This window comes from Aythya marila (assembly GCF_965140915.1).
Source record: "Aythya marila genome assembly, chromosome: 1".
In the NCBI taxonomy this organism is placed as follows: domain Eukaryota; kingdom Metazoa; phylum Chordata; class Aves; order Anseriformes; family Anatidae; genus Aythya; species Aythya marila.
The window spans coordinates 97,586,211-97,612,414 of record NC_139042.1 but is presented as its reverse complement, the minus strand read 5'-3'; the positions used below and the strand labels follow the sequence as shown (position 1 = coordinate 97,612,414).

The window sequence follows — 26,204 nt, the reverse complement described above, 5'->3', positions numbered from 1 at the left end:
CTTAGAGGTAAACCAGAAGGAGGTCACTACTACTGCTGCCTGTCCTGCCTGAGAGCAGCCACCTGACCAGGTAGCTGAGTTGCATGTACCAGCTAGTCACAGCTTCCTGGTGATAACACTGGGAGAGAAGCTGTTGAATTATCACACTGATGTATAAGCGGCATAAGATTAAAAAAAAAAAACACATGAATTTTGAGTTAATACAGCCCGCTGCCAAATTCAAATTCAAGTCTAGGAAGGCTTTGTGTAAAAAAGAGGTTATCTCCTTGTATTACTAACTACATATACACGTATATAGCAATATATATAGCAACATACATATAAAACTTACACAAGCCCTATTCATTCTGAACACTTCAGAGAGGTATTCCGTCTTTCTCAAACTCTGATTCAGTATGAAATCAAAACCATTCTGGGGGACAGAGCCAACAGAAGCATTAAAATGAATAATCTACATCAAAATTGCGTATTGGTAAGACTTGAATTGGGAAAATGAAGAGGGGGTTCATTCCTTCTCCACGTGAGATGCTCCAAGATGGTAACAGTACTTCTAGTGCTTTCACTTCTCTGCACCCAGCTAAATGTGCACAGGATAAGTTCTTTCAGCACTGGGCTCTCAAAGGACTAGACCCTCAGTGCTATTCATGTGCAATGCCCAGTTTGGCATATGATCCTCAGAGCAAGGACAACAGTAGCCTAGCACTTAACTGCCAAAAGGTACATAATAGCTATAATTTAACATATCCAGTATAAAATTATTTAGATTTTTTGTTAAAACTTAAGCCCTCTGGGGAAAAAAAAAAAAAAAAAAAAAAAAAGCTACAATCTACCTGTTGATCAAATTGTTCCACAAATTGTTGTTCAAAGCCTTTTGTTGTATTTGTTTCATTTACTCCAGTTTTCACAGGAAAAGTATAATTTATTCCCACTTCTGCTGCTTAAAATAGTGTTAAAATAATTCCTTAAACAAAAAGAAAAATAATCACCTGTGGTTTGTGACTACAAAACAAACAAACAAACAAACAAAAAAAAAAAAAAAAACAAGCCAAAAAATACATTCCAAAAAATGACAAAGTGATACAAAGGAAATAGTTTGATGTAACCTAAAAGAGGATTATATTTCCAGATCCTGCTAAATTTCTTGTTTGTTTGTTTTTCCAGAAACTTATAAATGACTAGGAAAAAAAAGTACACAGGGAAAGAATTTGGAGAATCCTGTATTTTATTTAGCATCAGATAGTACAGTTTTTGCTTTATTCTTATGCAATTCTCATTGACTTCAGCAGGAGGATAGCTAGGCCTACACTTGGTACTCCTGGAAATTCTCCTTTCCTCCTGAACTTCCAGCTAGAGCTTGAAAGAATGGGTTTCATAGGGCCTCCATATGGAAAACATAGTTTGAGTTCCACTTGTTAGAAAGAAAGATATTGTCAGCACAGACTGCTTCTCTCACTCTGCTGTGACACATTTTTATGTTTTAAGTTGCTTGCTGATCACTTTCTCCTGCATTTTTCCCATTTACTCTTTTGATGTTACTCTCCCCTGCTAGGGCCACAGATTTTTATTTCAGGAGTTATATGCTGTTTCAGTATTTCAGTATTATATACTGGTTCTCAAAACAAAACTAGTAGTATTTAGAAGTATATTAGTCATGTTTAAACTTCCTAGCAACCACAATATTTTCTGTCAGTCTTCTATCAAAAGTGCATCTTAGATGGCCAGTAAGAATACTAATGTTAATCATCACTCCTGTCATTACTGTTGAGTCGTAAAACACAGCCATTGGGAGATTATATTCTTCTTTTAACGATAAATATAAGCAGAAAATCATCAGTAAATTCTTCTCCACCTCATTAAGCCCTTTCCCCTTCATCAGGCCAGTCATCAGAGCGTGAAGAAATGTTCCATAATCCTCTAATCAGGTTTCACAACAGCACCGGTGCCTCATTTCACCAATGGAATCACAGCAGCACAGGGAGGGCAGGTCCCCTGCCTGTGTACCCCCCGGGAGGTGGCGGCGGTGCATGCCCACCATCCCTGTGCCCCCAGCCCCTTGCCACCACTAAGAGGCCACCAGCTTCCCAGTGCTGCAGGCTACCAAAGCTGGAAGGAGAATGGCTCTTCAAAGTTTCTTCTACTGTCAGGTTTTCAGGGTGTAAAGAGCACTTCAGCAGGTGTCATATATTTATGCCACATCAGAGGACACATTTCTTTCCTGTAAAGTAGACCCTGAAACTCTTAAAAGAAAAGCATATTCTTAATTGAACTAGGGACACAGACAGGATTTTCTTGTAGAAAGCCTAAGGTTTTGCCCATGTCAAAATAAAGAGGAATCCAATTCACAAAAAGAAAACAAGAAGCATGATGTCTATTTAAATCATCTTACATTGTATCATCACCTACCACCCTGTATTGGTTAGCATTTCTTTGAAACAACTTTCCCTCCTTTTTCTTTCCTTTTCTCTTGTTTTCTTTTCCAAAATTCATGGGCAAATTCAAGAGCTCAGACTGGCAAATTAGCACAATAGACAAACAACCTGACCTTCTGCATTTGAAAGGGATTGCAACACCAGATCAACCCAGTTCTGAAGCTCTCTCTATATGTATATATACATATATATATATATATATATATATATATATATATATATACACACACACATTAAAAGGGCATCCTTTTCATCTTTTTCCTCAGGTGAGCAAACAAACTTAGAAAGACATGTCAAGAAACAAGTGGCACCACCTGTGGAGGCTTCATCTGACCAACTCATTACACTGCATAGTGGAATTATCCTACCAAATGAGCAGTTTTCCTTTAGCTCCAAATAAAGGCTACATAATTCTGAGACTTTTCTTGCACCTTCTGACTTAGATTATTTACTTTTTGAAAAGAAAACTATTTATTTGAAGAAAGATACAACAAAGATCATTTTGTACAGAAACACGCTTCTGTTGGAGGAAAAAACAGATTCATTTCTCCTCTAAATCACAAGCATCTTAAAACATCACATACATATTAATTTTGACATGCCTTGATGATTTATTGCTCTAAATTTCATCCACTCAACAGTTTTTGCAAACATATTTCTAATGTTACTGTCAACGTGTAATGTTTAATTCTGTTGCTCTACTAATACAGCAGCTTTTTCAAATAAAGCCAGTGACTGAAATAACATTATAGCTCAGATCAGATTTACTACCATTACACTAGATGACTAGTACATCTAACACAATCTGTTCAAGAACTTACCCAGAAGTATTGTTTCCCTCCTTAAGAGAGGCAAAAGTTACAAAAGTCTTATCTTCTGTATAATTTTGCAACTTACCTAAAATTTAGATAGCTCCCTGGTATGTTTAGAGATATGCATAAAATCCTTTGTTTCTTCTTAGCAGAAATCAGAATCACTGAATGTTGTTTTAAGAAAAATTTATGTGCATCACAACAAAGGAATGCAAAAAAGCTGCAAGAAAGCTTGAGTAAATAGAATAAATATGGACAGAATAAAACTGGCTTCCCCTCAAAACCCAAGTTTGTCAAAGGAACAAAGCACACACGGACAGCATGTAAAATCTGAATTCAAAATACGTTTATATAAAAGGGATGAGGACACATGTTTTTTCTATTTCAGCTTGAAAAATAAAGGGACACAGCAATGAGTCTTGCTGGCAGGCAGATAACTCATAGGCCCTGACCCTTCGACTCACCAGGAATTCAAACACAAAGCTCTTTTCATAGTGACCGTGCCATACATTCTCAAGATAAGGCAGCAAAATAAGGAGCAATGGAGAGGTGCCACAAAGCTCAAGCTGCAGCAGAAAACTGTGCACAGAAATCACGGTCACTTATTCACCTATGTGCAGTTGCACACCAAGAGCTAGCTGCAAAACTGTTTCTTTGCAAATCAGAAGCTACACCGCATGCTTTTAAGAACTGGACCTGTCTCCTGAAGCAAGCAAAAGAAAAACAGCATGCAAGCAGCAAGGAAAGGACCATCCCTGTACACTTCTGCACCGTTCAGAATTGAAGTGCACATCCGGACAAATAATCTGTAACACAATGAGCTTTGCAAAAGGATAGCTGTGGTAAAGCGGAAGGGTTTTTAGAAACAACAACAGCAGCTACATTTCAAACAACATTTCAAATCTGGACTCACCATGAAAAAGCAACAGTTGCCTGAAGTTAGTGTGCTATTTTCTGCCCTGTTCCATTGCACTTTTTGCCTAGTTGTCCAACACTTGGTAGCTCAGAGCTGCCACACAGAGGCCCCTTCCGTGATCTGGCTTATTTGCCTGTCAGTTTGAGTCTCAGCTTCTGTATGATGCAGCTGTGCACTTTGCTGAAGGTCTAATATCATTTCCATAAGCTTTCTCCCTGCCTGGAGCAAGCAGTTTGTTCTCCCTGCTCAATAAATACTCAAATCACTTTTCTGGTACTCACAGGGATAAAGCTTTAAGTTGTTAAGGAGTTCTTACTAAGTAGTGGGTGGAGAACATAAGCTCAGTACAAGGAAACTCTGCGCATAATCAGAAACGGAGAAACTTCCTCCCTTTCCCCCAACCCCTCCTCTCACTAGGCAAAGCTGCCAGTGCCTCCTTTACAGAAATTTAGGAATGTAAAGGGAGGACTCAAAGGGGCCCAGTCAGACAAGCCTTTCTCAATCAATTAGCTTGCAGCCATTACTTGTGACCCTAGGTCACACAACATAAGTGTGTGGGGTGTGCCTTTAGGGGTACACCAAAGCTACTTATTAAAACTTACATAACCAAAAGTGTTCAAAATCAAATAAATTCCAAAAGCTGAAAAATATTTTCCATGTACCACAATTTCTCAGGAAGAGCTTTCAGTAAAGAAATGTTACTTTGCTTTTCCAGCAACAAATCATTTGATGCAGGAAACTAACTTTTTTCTTTTTTGTACTTAAAAAAAAAAAAAAAAAAAAAAAAGAGAGACTGAAATGTGAGATACTTTAGCAATCTTTAAAAGTGGTATTTGCTTTACAATTATGCAAAAACTAAATAATAGTGGCATGAGTGATACTTGATGAAGTACAGGACCGTGTTTCCTAAAATAAGACTATTGTCTGTAGCTGCAAGGGGATGGATGTTTGTAGGACTATTTAATTAATTCATGAAGTTCAGTCTGTGCGTTTCAGTCCCCTCCAAGAAATGAATTGCGTGCGTTCAGATTCCACTCTCCATTTTAGGACTCCAATATAACAAATCAAACAATAGCCTTTCTTAAAAGACCTCGAATATTTAAATACTGCATCAAGTTATCCCACATTGAACACACAGCGAGAAGAGGGTGTAACTTACCACGATTCCCACATGACAAGCATACACCCCTTGGTGTGAAGGAAAACTTCAAAAAGACCCTCAGCTTCATATCCTGCCAACCCAATGACATGGACGATGCTTTGGAAAAACCCATGAGGGAGTCCTGATTTCAAAAGCAGATCTATGACAACCCCTTTCTGGGCCAGACAAGATCAATGCACGGCAGGGGCGATGCACTTTAATCTCAAGGTGCATCGCAAAGCGTCTTTAAGTAGTGCAACAGATCAAGGCTTATAGATAGCTTGAAGAGGGGGGGAGGGAGGAAACAAAAACAAAACAAAACAAAAAAAAACATAGTCCAGACCAAACTTCTCCCCGTACTTAAGGTAACTGAGCAACAACTGCTCAAAAGCTCAGAGAGAATGCAGGGAAACACATAATAAAACAGGAAAGTAATAGTAGTGCATTGAAAATCACTGAGGATGTTGTAGGCAACCTGCACTCTACATGTCTCTTCACCATTAAAACCCCAGTTGAGCTCTCTGACCATGCAGCATGGCTTGTGTTAGTTCAGACGTTCATTCCAGAGATCAGATTGCAGGATCAGGGCCACTGACTAAGTGCCCTGGGGTAAGGATTTTGCTTCTGTCTTGCACATAAGACAGCATTTAATAAATTAGGTCATGTTTAAATCCCTGGAAAGCCCTGGCAGTAGAAATGATAATCATGGAAACTTAAATTTTGAATGAAAAAAAAATGGTGCCAGGATTAAGACACTGGGACAGGGTTTTAGGATATCTGGGTTCAGTTCCCCTTTATGTCTCAGACTGCCCTAATGATTTCAGGCACATTGCTTCACCTTTTTGCATTTATGCCAAATGTCACTTGCCTCATAGATGCAAGGCCTTTACCTCCAGAAAGACTATCCATAAAAAAAGTGGTGATAATATTCAAAAACAGATCCTTTCAACATTAGTTCACAACACATGCTCAACCTGGTGAAATTAAAGAAGGATTAAGTATAAAACACTTAATATCCTAGGACTTCTGAGTAACTGAAAACAAGCAAGCTATCTATATCAAATTCTCCAAATCACCATTTAAATCCATAATGGGTTTCAGCAAACACACGATCTCCAGAAGACAAATGCAAACCCACGCACACGAATAATGATATAGACTTCATTCTCTTTTAGCCATCTAAATGATAGGTTCCTGCAAAATGTATAGGGTTGAGCACTTAAATCACAAGGGGTTGGAGTCCTTAATAGTAGAAAGGACGGTTAGGCTGTGCCTGCCAGGAGAAAGGCTGTTCAGAGAGTTGTTCCCAGCAACTGTTAAGAAACATAGAACTCCTGCCATGTTTGCCCAATCTCTGTGATCTTCCAGGCTTTCTAAATCAGGAGAAGTACCTTAAATTTGAGGTTCCCCTTTAACATATAGTTTGTAAAGCAAGATACATCCCAATCACTCCACTTGGATATATGTAAAAAAAATTCACACACCTTTCTTTTGGAAAGGTTGATATGGAAAATTTACAACACAAATAACGATGACATTTAAAGGATGTTTTTAATGTAACTTAAAACAATGCCTCCACACTGGAAATAATAATAGAATAATGGCTCGTCCTGGCACTGTTGAGTCCCCTGGCTAAGGGCTCTTCCTTTTCCTGATTGCTGGCTGTAAAATTACCCCTCCATTGGCTCTACTCCATTGCTGCCACATTACAGCCAAGCAAAGGCAATATGAGCCATTTCAAAATAATCATGAACGAGTAAAGATGCAAAGCTAGAAGAGGCACATGGCTCTCAAACCCAAGGTGATAGCCAGAAATATATATAATTCCTTTAGGTTCTCAGGACATTCTCCTACGAGCAAGACTTTCTTTAAGTAAACACCACCTTATTAGTGTTGCCGTTTTAACATTCTAGTAAGATCAGTACAGATGCTATTTCAAGGAAGGACAACGTACCTTTTGGCATATTTTTCCACATTCTGCTCTTTCTTCTCATGAAGTCATGAAGTTTGTAGACCTACCTTAATTAGACACCATTAATTTTTTCCTGTATTTTTTACCACGTGTTTTTTTAATTCCAATAAGTAAACACTCACATAGGGTACATTCACATGGATATTTTCCACACTTAGTAACTCAGAGACAGCAAGTAGATGAAATGTGCGAGTATTATACAAGCTTTTCCTTTGCATACGCACATCGTCAGGTCTGGAGTACACCCAAGTTCAATGTGACCAATTCTTTTTGTGCAATGGATAGAATACTTGACCATACCACATTAGGGGATTCTTTGAGAATGAAAGGGATTTTGTTATCTGGGGGGTTGCTTTTCTGCATAGTACCTAATGAATATAAAAGTAACATTAATTCATAGTACCAGCTCTCCTCACCTATTATGCTTTTAAATGAAACTATATTCACTTTAGTTAGAGAGGTAAAAAAGCTACGTGCAAAACCCTACAGCATAATGTGTCAATAGTGTTACCCACTGATTCTTATATCTTAAGCCTAAATACTTTACCTGAAAAGCAACTTCTTTCTTAAAAGATAACACAAAACTAATCACCCCCTCAAAAAAAAAAAAAAAAAAAAAAAAAGCTTGCAAATGCACTACAGCACTTTGTAACAAATCTTCCACTCTTCAAATCTCCTTCCCCTACCTTCCCCCACCCCCTTTTCCTTTCAGGAAACAAAACTAGAGAAGAGAAAGAGAGAGAGAGTCAAAAGGTTACAGCCAGCTTGTAAGCGCAAAGAACGTGAGAGGCCCATTCTTCCCCTTAACACCTGACATCCCAGGGTACATTTTCTCCAGCACTGAGCCTGGTGGATTAGATATGCAGCTCCTATTGATAATGGAAGCTGTGCATCTCATTCGCCATGCACTGCTACTTAAAGTTCTCCTCCTACCACTGCCTTATAAATCCTTCTCCCTCCTATTCCACAATTACAAACTTAATGGGAATTTGCATTTTATTATTAGACACAAATTGAACCCAGTTCAGATATCTTGTCTGAGTCCTGGATTAGAAACAGCAAAATTATGAAAAAAAAAAAAAGCAAAACAAAAACAAGAGAACCCAATACAAGCCTAAAAAAGTGTTAAAGCGTTGTTAAAACAATCTAGAGTGAAAACCATTGTGACAACACTATAGCATTCATGCTATTGTTCCAAAACACTGATTTCCATGATTTTCACAGCTTAGTGAAGTAAGTGAAATGCATCTAAGGCATGTTTGTTAGAGGTTCAGAACAACGAAAGAAATAGAGATAAATACTAAATGACCGAAGTCTTTGCTATACTCTTCCTGGAATGGAGCCCCCCATATAGCGGGAAGATGCAGCCAAGATCTGCTTGCTTGGTTGATGCTGTAGGAACAAGGAAACAATTACCTCTAATTAGGTGTAAAGCCCAACACAGAATGGAAAACAACTGAGAAAAAAGTTAATTCTAAACATCAGAAGTCTTCGGTCAAAAGGACAAAACAGGAACATACTTGATTAAGGTAGAGCAGGTAGAGTTCATAAAGATCGACATCCAACTGGCCTATCCAAAACAAAAAAGAGAAGGATAAAGTGATGTAATAAAATTATTCTGACTTCATACTATTAATGGATGTTATGATCTAATTTAAAGAGAGTTTCAATTTAAATAAAGATCTACATTTCAAGTTGAAGTTCAGTAAAAAACATAAAACAAACAAAAAAAACAAGTAGAATTGAGAACAGGGCAGAAAACATGAACTGTTTGTACTCTGGGCTACCCCCTGGATCTGGTTGTACATTAGCTCTGGGATGTTGCTCACCATTGTTGAGCATTGTTGCTCAATGGAGCAACATCAGACCCTGCACCCCATCATATCTTATTTACCCCATCTTAAACACCACCCCAGTGTTTTCGTATTCATCTACAAGACAGTCAAGTTTGAAGAAGCTTTTTTTTCTTCTTTGAAAGATGAATATTGTATATTTTGTTTCTTTGATTTTGCAGAAATCTTACTCTGGTAATGACTAAAAAAGAATTGTCACAAATATTACAGAAGGGATCTGAGAAGGGAAAGCAAAGATCAAAGGAGGCAAATCATGGAATCATTTAGGTTGGAAAAGACCCTTAAGATCATGAAATCCAACTGTCTACTTATACCAAGTCCACTACTAAATCACATCCCACAAACAGGCAAACCACAAAAGGGCAGTCTGTTACAATACCTAACCATCCTTTCCATTGAGAAATTCTTCCTGATATCCAAGCTAAGTGCATCCTTGCCAACTGAGGCCGTGTCTTCACATCCTATCACTTGTCACCTGTGAGAAGAGGCCAACCCCCAGCTCCCCACATCTTCCTTTCAGGTTGCTGTAGAAAGCAATGAGGTCTCCCCTCAGCCTCCTTTTCTCCAGACTAAATAACACCAGTTTTCTAGTCCCTTCACCGGCTTCATTGCTCTTCTCTGAACATGCTCCAGCACCTCAATGTCCTTCTCATAGTGAGGGACCCCAAACTGAACACTGTACTTGAGGTGTGGTCTCACCAGGGCTGAGTACAGGGGGACCATCGTTTCCCTACACCTGTTGGCCATGCTATCTCTGATACAAGCCAAGATGCCATTGGTCTTCCTAGCCACACTACCAGCTCATGTTCAGCCAGCTGCTGACCAGCATCCCCAGCTTCTCTTCTGCCAGGCAACTTTCCAGCCACTCTGACCCAAGCCTATATCACTGCATGGGGTTGTTATGACCCAGATACTGGACTCAACACTCGCCCTTGTTGATGGCCATACACAACTGGACATGGCCTATCCAGATCCCTCTGCTGAACCTTCCTACCCTCATCACTCTCACCCAACTTGGTGGCATCTGGAGATGATTGATAATTAGGTCTGCAGACGCATACTGAGAGACATCAAATTTTCAGGATTCAAATGTATAAAAAAAAAACCATGAGAAGATACCAAAGAAGGTTTAAAGTAAGTTTGCAGATAGCTAGAGGTCCTTTAAATATTTTATAACCACCAGGATAAGACTTTCATCAATAAATTTGTTCTTAGAACTTGTTTAAGTGCTGTGTGGTGAAAATCTTATTTCAGCTGGCATGATTTCCATGGAATGAAAACAAGTGGGTTTGACTGTTATTTGTTACCTTACTCAAGGAGTGAAGAAGTTTGTTTACTTATTTGTGTCTCTTGGGTCTTGGAAGTATGAGTGAATAAAAAGACTGGGATTAAAGAGAATGAAAATCCTGAAGACAAAAACAGATGTAGTCATTCCAGTGACAAGCATTAAATGAGAGTTTAATGAGGTCTGTACATCACCAGTATTCTGCCAATGTACCATCACAGAAAGCAAACAAACAAAAAACCAGTATTGATCAGGATGGGTGGATTCATCTTTGCTGGTCAGGTGTGAGGCAGTTTTCATTTTGACCACATAAGAGAAACCAGATATATACATCCACACTATTTCATTTTAGCAGTATTTATATTTGTAATACGTATTTCTAATATATATATTTGTGTGTGTATTCCTATAAAACAAATCTAGTGCCAAAAAGACCCTGGAGGTAGAGATACATGAGTGAATCCAAGCATCCCAGGAAGCGAGGTCTGGGTGGATATAGGCTTGACAAAAAGTTGAGAAAATAGTCTCTGTGGCTGGGTATGCAGGGCTAGAGCTATCTGAATAAATAAACAAACAAGCAAGCAAGCATCTAGCCCTACTTGATGCAAACAAAGATTTCATAAGACACCTGTTTGGTAGAAATCCTGCATCTCCACGCACAGTTCATTCATGTCTGTAACCCCTAAACCCCTGATGATAATAGAGACAAGCCATAAATCTTTCAAGAAAAGAACATGAATATCCTAAAAAAAAAAAAATAATAAATAAAAATGTTTTGAGTTTAGAATCATAGAATCATTAAGATTGGAAAAGACCTTCCAGATCATCTGGTCCAACCATCACCCTACTACCAATATCACTCAATAAGCCATGTCCCTATGCACCAGGTACAACCTTTCCTTGAACACCCCCACTTTCCTTGCCACCACTTCCCTGGGCAACCCCTTCCAATGCCTGACCACTCCTTCTGAGAAGAAATGCCTCCTAATTGTTTTAATTGTTGAAGAGTAGCGCTTGCACTGAGTCAAGGACTTAGCTTCTCACTCTGCCCTGCCAGTGAGGAGGCTGAGGGTGCAGCAGGAGCTGGGAGGGGACAAAAATAGGACAGGTGACCCCAACTGGCCAAAGGGATATTCCATACCTTGTGATGTGGTGTCCTGGTTTTAGCAAGGATAGAGTTAATTTTCCTCCTAGTAGCTGGTATGGTGCTGTGTTTGGGATTTAGGATGAGCATAACGTTGATACTACACTGATGTTTTAATTGTTGCAGAGCAGTGCCAAGGACTAAAGCCAAGGACTTTTCAGCTTCTCGCTCTGACCTGCCAGCAGGCAGGCTGGGGGTGCAGCAGAAGCTGGGAGGGGACAGACCCAGGACAGCTGACCCAAACTGGCAAAAGGGGTATTCCATCCCATCTGACGTCATGCTAAACAATGGGGTGGCTAGCTGGGGGGAGGGAGGCCAGACTGCTCAGGGATCGACTGGGCATCGGTCAGCAGGTGGTGAGCAATTGCATTGTGCATCACTTCTCTGTACACATTATTAGTAGTAGTACTATTATCATTATTATTTTCCTTTCTTTTCTGTCCTAATAAACTGTCTCTATCTCAACCCATAGGCTTAATTTTGAGCGAACAACTGTGTGGTGCTTAGCTGCCAGCCAGGTCAAACCACAACAGTCCTTTTGGTGCCCAGTGTGGGGCTTGGAGTGGCCACCTGGCCTGTCGCAAGCCTTGGAGCGGCATCAATTGCAGCTTGGTAGGCACAGGCCAAACCCCAACGCGTTGCAGTGATTTGTGTCTCCCTGGAATTGCCAGAGTGGTGACACACCTTTTTCAAGCATTCTGCCAGGTGTTTTGATTTGTTTTTTAGGATTTTGCACCTGTTCAAGGGTGAATTTCCAAAGCACTGGAGGTGCCCGCTGCTCTAGATGCCTGCCCATATCCTCCCACACACCTTGCCACTCATAACTATCCTGCCTCAGGACAGATCTCTGGATGGCATTCCTAAGTAGTTGTTTAACCTTAAACAAAACCTGAAGTGTACTCCAGAGACATAATAATAATAACATGCTGGTCTGAAGATCCCAAGGATATTCAAAGACCTAAAGAGCTATCATAACTAGCCTGGAGGAGAAGAGGAGGGTGAAGGAGAAAGGGAGAGTGAACAAAAGGGGACAGGGAGAGATGTTTTTTCCCTTATTAGTTTGTCTCCCTGAAGAAAAAAGGCCCTTGAAATATCCTCTTCTGACACAGTCTATGCCAAGGATGCACAGAGCACCCAGGCCAGTAACAATAGGGTATTTTTGCCACTCATTCCCAATTAGACTCCCGCTGGTATAGGCCTCAGGTAGTTATTGATGCTCTTATGGTATCTCCCTCTTCAACTTCCTGTTCCTCTGATGGCCCAGCCACTTTGGAGTAGCCTCTCTCAACTTCTTCTTCCTCCCCAGTCTGAGTAGGAGTTCCTCTGCTTTCTAAACAACCTGACTTTCTCATCCCTATTTGAAAAGGGGCATCATGTTTCCCTTTTTCCACTCACCAGGGACTTTGCCCGACTGCCAGGACTTTTCACCTATGGTGGAGAAAGGCTTGGCAACTATATCAGCCAGTTCCCTCGGGACCCTGAGGTGCATGTCACCAGGTCCCATAGGCTTGTACCTGTTTAGATTCATCAGGTAGTCCAAAACCCGCTCTTCACTTAAAGTGGGTGGAACTTTGCTCCCCCAGCCTCCATCTACAGGTTCAGGGAAATGAAAGACTTGGGAAGCCTGTCTGTCAGTGAAGACAGAGGCAAAGAACATGTTGAATACCTCAGCCTTCTCAATGTCTGTCGTTACCAATTACTCAGATATAGAAACTCACTCCTAATATAAGAAATTAGTCAGCTATAATCGCTTACACGCTACTATTTTCACCCCTCAGTCTCACAAACGTTAAAGGCATATGGTGGCCCTCAGGGACTCCTCCTGTCACCCCAGCGCAGCAGCCCAAAGGGAGCTGGGTCCTCGCTTGTGCTCTTCCTTGAGGCTCTGTGCAGAAGGGATGTCACCTCTCGCACAAGGGCTGGGTGATGGGAAAGAAGCACTCATGCAAACCCTGAGAACCGGCAACAAGAGTTCTTTATTGCCAGGACATCTTGCAGGTGTCCTGCAAAAAAAAAAAAAAAAAAAAAAAAAAAAAAAAAAAAAAAAGCTTGGTCATGTTTGCTCCTATTTATTTACTCTAAAAGTTAATGATGCTACTTTGTCTGTGAATTTTTTATTTTTTGGTGTCACAAAACCTTGTTGAAGCTTCTCAATGGCAAAATACCCCAAAAGAAGATTCTGTCTTCTACCAAGGAATGCTCTAGCAGTCAACTTCAATTTGCCTTAAAGACAAAAAGGCACCTCTCTAGGGATAAAAAAATCAATTCCCAAACTGTCAGTAGCAACATACAAAGTTTAGAAATGCACCTAATTCAGCACAAACAAATGTTTGTAAATTGTCAAACCAATATGTGAAAAGTGATTCTTCCATTAAATAAAATCATGAGCAAAATGAAAAAAAAAAGAGTGAACAAAGCCACCACAAGTAGATAAAATATCTGATATCAAGCATATTAGTACAGAGAAAAAAATATTAACCTATTCTTCAGTAATAGGTTACTGATTATGTTTAATACTACAATTGCTATTATTTTTAGAAAAAAATATTTTTGTTACTGTTGTGTTCACATGCAGGCAAAAGCATATATTCTCCATACAGCTACATAATTAGCAGCAGACAGTTTGGGGGTCTATCAGCCTGAATTTGAAATCTGAAGGTGAGCAACAAAGCAACCTGGAAATCAGTTTTTCAGTTTTGAGACATCATCGTGAACTGCAACAACTGCTTAAACGATTCAAGCCTTTACTGGCTATGGATGTGCAGCAGACCTGCCCTTTTTTCCATCTCTCCTCCGGGCCTGAGCAAGGTTAGAAATCATGGCTGGAAGTTACTGCCTTCTCTTCTGCATGTTGCAGTCCCTGCAGAAAGCCTTAACATGTTTTAGCCTTCCCAAAACCTGCCTGCCCCCAGCAGCACAACAGCCTGGAGACCACCTCCGCATCCACCACAGTGCCAAGGCAGGTATGGGGCTGGTGGGACAGCCATGCGTGGGTGGGCAGGGCAGCCTCTTCTATCTGGCCGCCCTGTCTGCGGTCACTACTCCACCTCTGAAGGATGGGATAGATCTGTTCGGTGGGTTTTCTTATCCAGGCCTACACAGCAGTCCAGGATACAACAGCATCGCTCACAGCAGAGAGGTCAGAGACAGAACGTACTAACAAAATGAGTAATGCAGCAGCGACAGCCATGTACTGGGAACATTGACTTTTCCTTCTTTAATGTGCTACCTGTCTTAATAGATGACGTCATTGATGGTCTCTGCTTGCAAGAGAAAAAAGCCTTGAAACATGCCCAAGATTTTAGCAGAGCTCCACCCCACCTCTCCTTAGTCATCAAGGAGGCAACCTGATCTTTCTGCACCCCAGTTTCTCGTTTGTAGAATCTCTGCCCAGAGCATAAGCTGCTTCATGCACGGACTTCATTATCATGTAAGTTTTACAGAATAACTAGTAAAAGTTTTGTTTCATTATTGCATATGGCTTTAAACTTCAGGGAGTACTGAAATAAGAGTGTGCCATTCAGTGTGAAGAATAGTGTGTTTTGCAAAAATCTAGGCTATATTCTTCCTACAAGACAAAACCTTACAACAACAAATAAATAAAAATACAAATAAAAATAAAATTAAAAAAATATAAAAAAATAAAATCTCCAAAAAGGATTTAAAACAGATTCAAAGATTGAGTTTCAGTGATGTTCTGCAAAGGTACATAAAAACATCCCTATGCATTAAAAATGGAAGGGAATGACCCACTGCATTGAAAATTTGATGAATCGGTTTAAATATGAAAACATAAAACAATATGAAAATATGAAGTGAATGGACACCGCAGGAAAAGGAAGATCCCATACAACAAACTGGCAACCAGGGGACCCATCAAAGCAAGACCAGTAACAAACAGAGAACACAGCAGAATCATTTGAGGGGGCTTCCTTGAAAACATTGAAAAATTAGAGCAAGAAAGATTGGTGTACACCAGTAAGTTCCATGCTGGAGACCCACCACAAGCAAGACATGGCCATATGCTTTTATGTTATTTTCTGTACAATGGAGTGAGCACAGAAACACCATGAATTGTGAACTTTAGCGTAGGTCAGGGAAAGAAGGAAAAAACATGTATCCAAGGAGGAAGAACTGTAAGGCAATAGCTGGCATTTCTTTCTACCATTATTTTCACAGATAACAATACAGTCAGATTTCTGTGCACCGACACAACTTGTGCAATTTTGCATACAAGGTTGTAAGCGCCAGAAAAAGAATGGCTGTTGCTACTCTCTGAATTGCTTTAATATAAAGCTTTCAATGGAGATTACCAAGGATTGGAAAAGGAGAAAAAAAAAAAAAAAAAAAAAAAAAAAACATGTCCTGATTTATCTTGAAATTCAGAAGGTCTAGGTTGTTCGCAGCCGATACTTCAAAACAGACAGAATTTTTTTCATCACTACTGTACCAAATAAATTTTCTGATATACAAGATCAAAGGCAAAGATTATCTCAGGAATCCAACCATCATTTACTTTGGCAGTGTGCATATGTTAGTAGATTCTTTTGGTCCTCCCAAGGATTAACATGAGTTTCCTGAGATGGCACAGGGTTCATACAAAAATCTGAAAGTGCAAAGCTCTATTGCTTAGCTTAGTCACACAGGAAAGTGAACTAGAACAGCTGAACTATCTTACTTTCAAAGATAAGACTAAAATGTTACGGAAGAGTGCAACAGTTCATAGTCTCAGATATTAGAAATCTCTCTCGTTAGCTGGTTCCTTCTTCGAGACAGTATACTGTCACCAGAATTATTACTGAAACAGTTCATATCACCAAAAACCTGTTTCCAAAACAAACATATATTTTCTTAACTGAATTAAAAAATATGACTGTAAACATATTGCATCAAATACCAAAACATTAGTGTTCTTTGATTTTCAGAACACTAATTTATTTATTTATTTCATTAAAACAGCAGTTACTTCCTCTCTTCCCCCTTCACTGAAAGCTTTAGGTGTTGCTTAGGTCCATGGTGTGTATATATGTCTTCTGAAGAGGACTAAGGTGCAAGTTTAGGCTAAAAGGACAAACAAGAAGGTACAAGTCCAGCTCAAATAAACAGGGATCTCAGGCATACACCTCACTCTACATCCAGCATTTGGAAGGCAGCAATACATTTTGGCTAAGGCAGGCAGGGCAGCCCACAGTGTCTGGTGTGCTTGATGCTGTCTGCATGCACGTTCAAGCACCGTTGTATTTTCAGTCTTTGTAAAGAGAAACTCTGATTTTACAGGCACGGAGGCTGCCGCCTCTTGCAGCATCAGGAGCTGCACCCCTAGGCACAGAGCTGCCAGAGTTAGGCAAGCTGATCACAACTGGCAGGAGGGCTGCTGCCAAGTGAGCCGAGGGAGAGCGCACAGCTGGGACCCGCAGCCGCTCTGATGGCGGCCTCAGAGAACTGGCTGGCTTTTCTCTTCCAGCAGCCTGCAAGCTGAGCTACCCTTCAACAACCAAATACAGCACGGTAGCCATAACAGCTGGACTGGCAACAACATCTCTACTGCTGACAATCCACTTACAGCTCCAGTCACAGTCTGGCCACTCCGAAGTTATGGCATATTACCAAGGCACAGCAAGCAAAAAAAAAAAAAAAAAAAAAAAAAAAGTTAAAAAGCCAGTGCTTTGCAATACCACTGTGATACCACACTCCTTCAGTGTGCAGTCTGCTCACCAAGTGTGCTGAACCCTGCAGCAGTGGGGAGGGCAACGGCAACTATGACCCTAAAACCTTGCCCTAAAGGCCAATGAAGAAAACAGGCTGGAGATTTCCTGAGGGAAATACTTGCCTGGGCTTTGTAAGAGGCAACTAGAAGGCTGTTGTGCTTTCCCTGTCCACTGTGTGAGAGCCAGACAGTGTCTGAGCGATTACTGTTTGATTTGGGTTAAGAGTCAGACACCACCTGGGGCAATGTCCAGACTAGAGTGAGGGGTAGTATTTCCGGAAACACAAACCATAGGTGGGAATTTGCAATAGTAACTTCTTATACATTTTGGGTACCACTGTGCTTCAGTGTAAAGCATTAAAACACAAACATTATTCAGGTTGATTTTTGCATTGGGCTTCAGCAACATTGAGAGCAGAGCCCACTCTCTCTCTCTCTCTCTCTCCCGATTTGGGACACAAACACAACCTCACAACCTTCCCTTCTGTGCTGCTCCAGTATTAGTCTGTCAGATAAATGTACAACAGATCATCCAGAGGCACAGCACAGAGGCAGCGAAAGGGGCTGCAGCGTGACTGGAAGAGGGTGTTACTTTCAGAACTCCATCACTTCAGTTGTGGCTGTGATCCTGGTTTCTTTTATTATCTGATTTAGTGGGGAAAAAATGCAGATCATCAGTAACTCCTCTATTGCAAAGCCATGAGGGGGAAAAAAAAAAAAAAAAAAAAAAAAAAAAAAAAGTATGTTCTGGTTTCTGGAAACACGCATGCCCTGTGCAGGACCTTCATTTCATCTTTATTTGCCCTTATATAGATGGACAAAATCTACTTTCTGAAGACACACAATGGTTTGTGAAACACACTAACCTGCATCAGATTAACCTATTTTTTCTGGTTAGCACTACAACCAACCATTTGTCATTGCTGCTCATTATTCATTGGTATGTTCAAGGGTAAACAGAGGTAAAGAGAATTTGCTCAACTTCTAATTCAGACCATATATTTTATCACCTTTGACTGCGTGGCTTAAAACATTAGACAGGTACATTACTCATTTCTTAATGTTACTTCACTCACCCTATTTGAGCTGAATGAGCTGATGGCTTGAGGTTCATGACATTATTATTTGCCTGAACGATTGAAACTTTGTAAACAGAAGAACGAAAGAAATAAATTTCTAAAATACAAGACTTGTACAGAGACAATAGCCAATAATAAACTTTCTGATATGATTCTGGTCTGGGAACATTTCCAAGTGTATAGAGACCATGTATTACTACATTTTTTAAAGTAAGCAGAACTTCACAAACCTATTCAAAAAAACGTATCTTTAATATTTAGGCAATGCTAATTTATACCCTTGCTGAGCCCAGTGGGCAGAAAAACTGGCAGCACAAAGGTACTCATGCATGCAGGATAAGGACTTGAAAAAGTTCTGTCTTGAAGCAATACCTGCCCCCCTCACTTCCCCCTTTCTAGTGCAGTCCTGCTACTGGAATGGCTATTTATCAACCTCAGAGTATCAGGTTATTTTGTGGGGAATGTTCTCTTTATATTTTCATCTGAAGGGAAGCTGAAGTGTTTTCAGCATTTGAAATGCCCTGTGAAAGCCCTGAGGAGTGCAGCTCCCTACCCCCAGCCCAAGCATAGCACGGCAAGATGCACAGCTGAACTCCACAGGTGACACTACAAGTACGCCCTAAACTCCGACCTGGAGGGACCATCTTGAAGGTTGAGAGCACTCTTCAGTCTCCAGTCCTGACCAGACCTCTGGCCCTCTGCCGAGGCTGCGAGCCAGGGTGCCAATTAGTGCCAGCTGATCGCTTCTCTGACGTGCGCACCTCTCCGGGAAGCGGGCTGAGGCTACCAGCTCATTTCAGATAGGTCACTGCATGTCGACAACTTTGTAAGAGATTGACTAAGGCCCAATTTGGATTAGCAATTTAGCAGGAAGGTTCTGTACCCGACTGCCCTCCAACCTCTCTCATGTATGTAATTTTAATACAGCAACTTCTAGACTACAAATTGACTACTGTTAGAAAACTCCAGAACCAAGTACATTTTCAGAGGTGCCCATAAAGTGTTACTGGGAAATTAAACTGTTCTTTGCCCCCTTAACCTTTTGCTATGTAGACTGCATTTAAAGGATTTCATTAGGGCCAGAGGCCATAGCTTACATTTCTGTTGCTGAGAGAAATGAAACATAGAAGGAATTGGCTTAACTGGGGATTCCAACAAAATACTGCTTTTAGAACCAGGGAGCCAAAGATGTAGCCATTTGAGAGGGACCCTCCCCACTTTACCATACTGAAGATGTTAGTGGAAAATTTATATTTTGTTTCAGAATAAGGAAAAATGAATAAATAAATAAATTATAAAGCTCTCTACACACTATTGTAACATATTCAGTTCTGCAAAACTGTTAGAAAAAGGAGGGGGAGAGTCTAATTTGAGAAGTACACATTAGTTTAGGATAGTTCCTGTACACTTAAACATTCATTTTTTAATGAACGTTTTTTAAAAAATTTTTTAGTGTGACAAATGTATGTATTGTTTAAGATGCAATCAATTTTACTAGCTAAACTTCCGCCAAATACTTTCTACAGGTCCTACATGGTTTACTCCTGTGCCAGTCAGTACTTCTGGGGCAGACACTCTGAAATGGTTCCTTTTTTCCTACATCCACATTTCTAAAGCCACTATGGATTGGAAATGGGTTGCAGATAGCATGTGCAGTCTGGAGATTTTAGGGAGAAGAAGAACATGACATCATGCATCAGCAACAACACTCCTACGTTTCAGACTGATTTCTTGCAAGAACTTCATTAGCTTAGCCAATTTGCAATAGATGCAGTAGGTTATTTTTTTATTTTTAACCACAGCATTAAATGACTACAACCCTAGAGTGCATCTGGTCTAAGGTGTCATCATGACTGCATCCACGGCAAAGGAACTTGTACTTATAAGCCATAGCAGCTGCTAGAAGTGTATAATTTTCACGTGCAATCAGGTCTGCCATTATTATAAAAATGAAGGTGTTACAAACTTTGTGTATCTAATCCAGCTCACATATCTGTACTCTGAAGGCATGCAGTCAGCAAAAATAGAAGGATATCTGCTCAGCATTGTCAGCCACTTGAGGTGCTCCATTTCCTTGACTCCCACTCATCTTTGACAGATGATTGCAATGCAGTAGCTCAATAGAGATAGGAAACAGGAGACTGAGACAACCCATCAGGGTTTCACTGAGTTTCAAAGGCAATAGCAGCAAGAAACACAATGAATTAAAAAGCAAGCATGACAAGTGCAGTCCTCAGGATTATATTTATACAGTATATTGTATGAAGGGTAATAAAGCAGTGGATCTCCTCCTGGTGAACAGCTGTACAGTAAAGCTTTAACCTGAAGAGTTAAGTTGAAAGGTAGCTTGAAACTTATTTTTCTCCCAGGTGGGCCGCATGCAGAAGGACATGACAAAGCAGTAAGGGATGGTTTTGTTTCCCTTGCTCCCAACCCTGAGAACACCCCACAAACAGTAAAAATGGGAGCTACTCCCAACTGTATTGGGATAGGGTTATAACTCAAAGGGACACATGAAAATCACAACATGACCTTTGCTGCACTCCTGTCGATTTCAGCATGGTGTGATCATTGAGAGTCCCAGACTTTGCAAGTGAAGCTGAATCTGCACCGTGTGGCACCTAATGTAACCACTTTGCTGCTGACTAGTGCTGCCATCCCAGCATTTTACAACTTAGTGCAAGTTCAAATATGGCATGAGACAACAATGAAAATCAAAAGGATTTCCTATTTTATTCATGCTTTTTGAAGACCAAGCTGAGGAGAGGTGTTTCAATGCCTTTTATACAGAGAAGATGTGGCAACTGTCATGCTGAATTGCAGACTGCAAGACTGGTCTTTACATGCATGGATGACAGAAGCATACTTTTGTTCTTGGATATTTATACTTCACAGGGAAGACTTCATAATATTGTATTAAAAAGAGGCCTCTTCCTACCATATCACATTCTACACATAATCCAGAGTTGTATCTACAAAGACAAATGAAACCCAGCCAATGAGTAGCTTCCAGTACATAGGTGGGAAGAGACTACTTATAAATTAAAAACTCATAGTAAGAGGAAGCTAGACACAATCCTATTAAAGACAAAACTAATGTTTTTAACACAAAGAATATTTAATTAAAACTGCCTATTTGTGGACGTGGCAGATAAATCCTGAAAGTCTTTAAGGCAAGCCTGACCATCTCCTCGAAAACTGTGCTGGAGCCCAAGAGTAGCAATGAGCTTGAGACAGCTTTATTAAGTGTGGTACTATGGCCTTTGGTAGGTCATGAGGTCAGAGAATATCAGTCACCAGGGCTAGCTCTGCTGATGGCTTTAATCACTGAAACCTCACTGTGTAGCTGTGCGACCCACCATTAGCAAAACACATGAAAAATGGCCAAAGTGCCTACCTGATTGCACATCACATCATAAATTACCAGTATGACCATTTTGACTGACTGGTTTCCACTGAAATAGACTGGGATGTGTGTGGGGGGAATTCTTCCCACCATCATTGCAGTCTATGACGATGCCTGCTTATAACGCATTCATGCTCCTGATGCCCCAGCTGGGGACTGCTCCTCCATCTCTGGGAGCAGCTGAGACCAGAAGTCCTGACTGGGTTAACCACGCACCCTGCCCTTCTCCCATCCTTGTGAACTCACCTTGACTAAGCTCCTCTCCAAACTCATTTTTCAAACACCAACACTAGACTTCTTTACAGACCAGGAGGTGTAGGACAGTGGTAGCTATCTGCATTTGACCACACTGTAAAAGAGGGTTCTTCAGGCAGAAAAAAGTCAGAAGACACCCTGGATCAAGAACGCACCTCCAAAATTCACAGTGAATTACTGAGACATTAAGCATGTCTTTATACTGTTACAGAAATTTGGTGTGTCTAGCATCTGTGGATGGTGTAGGCTTCCCTGTGAGGAGCACAAGTGTAGGGCACAAGCTGAAAATGTCTTGGAACCCCAGGGTGCAAGTAGAGCTCTGCGGTCCCCTCCTGTCTCACAACCCCTCCCTGACCATAAAAAGGACCAAATTCCAGTTCTGTAGATTCTTTGACAAAGAAATTCCACTCGAGTTAATGTCATTCAAATATCTCTACTCATACAGACATATAAAAAATAGACACTATTAAAGAGATTATCACTCTCAAGCCAAGACACTGAAATCAAACTAAACATAAAAGAACAGGAAAACACATTGTAACTTACTCAATAGTATAAAAAAATGTTAATACAGCAGAAAAACACAGAAGTAATAAAAGTAGCTTTGACCTTCAAAGCTTTCAAAGCATTGTGTACTGATGGAAATTTTCTAACTAGATTTAAGAAATCTATTCTGTTCTGCCACCACCACTCCCTTTTTCACTCTGTGATATGAAATTTTGAAAGCCTCCAGCATTTTTTCTAATTCCAAGCTGCAGTACAACAAATGAATCTATCATTTGTTGAAAAGTTACCTTAAATAACAACAATACTTCAACAACCTCCAGAGTTGCCTTCAGTCTTTTACCCCCTCTTGGGAATGTTTCCCAGCACGTGGGAATGAATTAGGATCTAAGCATCTTTGTAAACACCACAATCTGAGCAGTGAATTAGAGTAAGATTCCCAAATCACTCAAGAATATAAACGAATGCTTCTTGGCCATTCAGTTTCAGCATCTCTATTTATCTCCCTATCTTTATTTAGATACACACCACTTGGCATACATAGCAAAACAGAGCAGCTATAATGTGGACTCAATAACAGATTTTTAAGTTAGTGTCTCTAAGGGTGCCTTTCTTTCACGCTCCTACAACCATACTCCGGAATAAAACAGTTTAATAATGAAAAAAAAAAAAAAAGCTACAGAAAAATATAAAAAAAATAAATCACAGCTTGTATTCTGTATGTGCAAGTATATTCCAGCACAAATTACAAAATCAAAACCAAACATCTTTTGCTTTCTAACACATACAAATAGGGTGAATTATTGTGTAATATGAATGAGATCTTCAGACTCTTTTCTGGGTTACTTTGCTGAATTTTGGCATTTAATCATCTTACAAGCAGGAAAACAAGTTACAGAGGCAAGAAGGCAGCTGAGTTCACTGGCTGAACTAAAGAAGGTTTTAACTTATCACACCTACACACCACCATCTGTAAATCTTCCAGTGTCTCTTTTCAAGTGTTTAGAGAGCAATTTACTTAACTGCAAGCCTACAGAATTCTGCACAAAATATGAGCCACACAGGAAAGCAGAAGGGATAAGCTAGAGTAGCTGTGCACATGGCATTATTGTGTACTTGTTGTCAAGTTTAATGCTTCTGGAACAACGCAGCTCATCCAAACCCTGCCTGGCTTTGCAGAGCACGTGCTTCCTGAGCATCAGGAAGCAAACTCATACAGCACGTGATATAAAATTGTTTTGTTTACATGCAGAGAAATGCAGAAATAAGGGATAGAAAGATAGGAGCTTCATTCTCCTTCACAGGGAAGGGAGCTCGTGTTAAGAATAGTAACCACCAAAGGTGTGTGATGAGCCTCCACCCAAAGAAAACAGATGCATTTCTACGCGAGTTTTTGCTCTCCAACAGCTAAGTTCCCTACTTCTTGTCACAGGAAATGTATTATTATTATTTTTAAACACACTTTACTTGAGAAACTAAATGAGAGGGGAGAAAAAAAAAAAGAGTTAAATCATGTTTTAGAATCTTACCTGAAGCTGTACTACATCCCTTACTAAAAAGTGTTATCCTGCAATCACTGACTGTACTGTGAATTGTTTGTTTTTTATTTATTCCACACACATGGGAACATAAAACAGTATCAGCCCAGTTACGGAATCAAGTACACGTGCTAGGAAATTGCAGAATTAGAGAGCAATCCAAACTCAGCCTAAATGCATATCTAGGTTTGATTAACAAATGGTTTATACTCATTAAAACAAAACAAAAACCAACACTATTGTTGCCTTATTTAATGCACAAGATAGACAATGTTCATTTTAAGAGCATCACTGTAGCATTTTCTCTTGTTCCATTGCTCACTTTGTGATCCTGTGTAGTAGGCTTTATTTCCTATCTGTGGTTCAAAACCTGCCCTGAAGACAAATGCATTTACTTTGTCCAGGCATTTCTTTGGTGCTCATTATTAGAGGATACGAGTGATTCAGACATATTATTTTCACTGCAGCCTTGAAATCTGCACCTGCCTTCTACAGATGACAAAAGATGTGCACTGAGATTACAGTCAGAGAGATACAGGTACACAAAATCTGAGACATCTAGCACATAAACTGGAATGGTAGATAGTACTATTCATTATTCTGTAGACTCAAAACACAACTCTCTAGTGACTTCGTGAGCAGATGTGGGTGTTCAACACTTCTAATTAATCAGAGCATAGGATCTCACAGTCAGCATGTAGAAGCTGAGGAATACAGGCACGATATGAAAAATTTCCTGACTTTACTAAACACACTGGTGGTGGAGACAAGACTACAATCCTATTTTTCAGTCTTATCTAACTTCTTGCCTATATATTTCCTTTCCTGTGGTTGTTGATTTATCTACTACATGCCATCCAGCTACAAGAAATGAAGAGTCTCCTCTCTTACACAGCCTTACACATCTCTAGGTAGGTCTAAACTGTTGGTGGGGTAAGGCAGAAATCGCATCGGCGGTGAGGGGATGGGGAGAAAGCAGTAGAATGCAATGGCACAGGTAAATATTGTGTTCTAGGGCACACGAGCTATCTTAAGTGACCTCAAACCTTCATAACTTTTGAGCATTTCGTTACCTTAAAAATATTCTTTCTACATTATTTCTACACGTGAAATCCTGCGCTGTGTCAGAGAACTCATGCTACACAGGAATTTTGGAAGGGCAGGACAGGACGACAAGACGGATGTTTCTACGTGTAACTTTTTTAATGCCACGCTTTGCTTTTCACTTAAGGCTTGTATATTCAGACTTGTGAAAGCCTGTACATGCCAAGTAGCCCCCGATTTTCTCTACGAGGACTCTTCTGCTATCCCTAAGAGCACAACCACGCCTCCCCTGTCGGCCGGGCGCCTTACTGAGCCCCGGTAAGCGCTGAGGGGACCGCGCTGCACGGCGCTGCGGCACCGGGGCTGGCCCAAGAGGGCCGCCCGCCCGCAGGCCCGCTGCAGGCCCCCAGGTGCGCTGCAGAGCCCGGTCCCTGGCGCTGCTCCCGCCCAGCCGGGGCTGGCCTCCAGCGCCGGACCAGGAGCATCCTCTAGCGGCCAGCCGCCCCCCGAAACGGGAAGCTTCTGGAAGGGGGAGAGGCGGCGGCAGCTTTGGCGGTCTGTGTAAGCCCTCGGGGCAGAAGCAGTGGCAGAGCCCTTCCTCCCTGCTCGGCAAAGCCCTCACCACCTAGCGTGCCAAGAAAACAGTACAGAACAAACATTAAAGTCGTAGTAAAGAAGTAAAATCCAACCACTCTAAGTCCCGTGAGAAGAATGGAGACGAGATGATAATTATATCAGTCAAAAGATATCAGCCAAAAGCAACTGTTTGCAAAACCGAGAGAAGTATGTCGCATTCACATCAATTATTCGTAGCCATTTCACTTAAACAGCCACTGCTGGATAGTACTCAGCATACTGTACAAAAAAGTCCAAATGTGAAGGAAAGAAAAAGAGCAATCACATGTGCTTGCCATTTCCCCAGCCAATAAAACAATCTCATTGTGGCTAAAAAAAAATAAAATAACCCTACCCAGCAAAACTTCCCCAATTTAACTGCTTGGGAACTTTACAGATTTTGGCACAGATGTAGACTGAAGCTTGGCTCTCTATACTGTTATTAGGATCTAGGATTAAGGCTTTCTTGCAAGTAAAAAGTGAACAGTGGATACATGCTGGCTG

General features: G+C 40.6%; 2 long non-coding RNA genes across 4 annotated transcripts in view; one reads left to right on the top strand and one right to left on the bottom strand.

Annotated features, from left to right (window-relative positions):
* Positions 1-4,470, bottom strand: part of LOC309878637 — a 235,056-nt gene extending 230,586 nt beyond the window's left edge. For all 3 annotated transcript variants that reach the window (XR_014317586.1, XR_014317587.1, XR_014317588.1), the window contains exon 1: positions 4,155-4,470. This is a non-coding gene — a long non-coding RNA (uncharacterized lncRNA). The remainder of the gene's footprint in view (positions 1-4,154) is intronic.
* The window catches only part of LOC309877855, a 637,773-nt gene that overhangs the window by 302,936 nt on the left and 308,633 nt on the right, over positions 1-26,204 (top strand). The window lies entirely within an intron of this gene.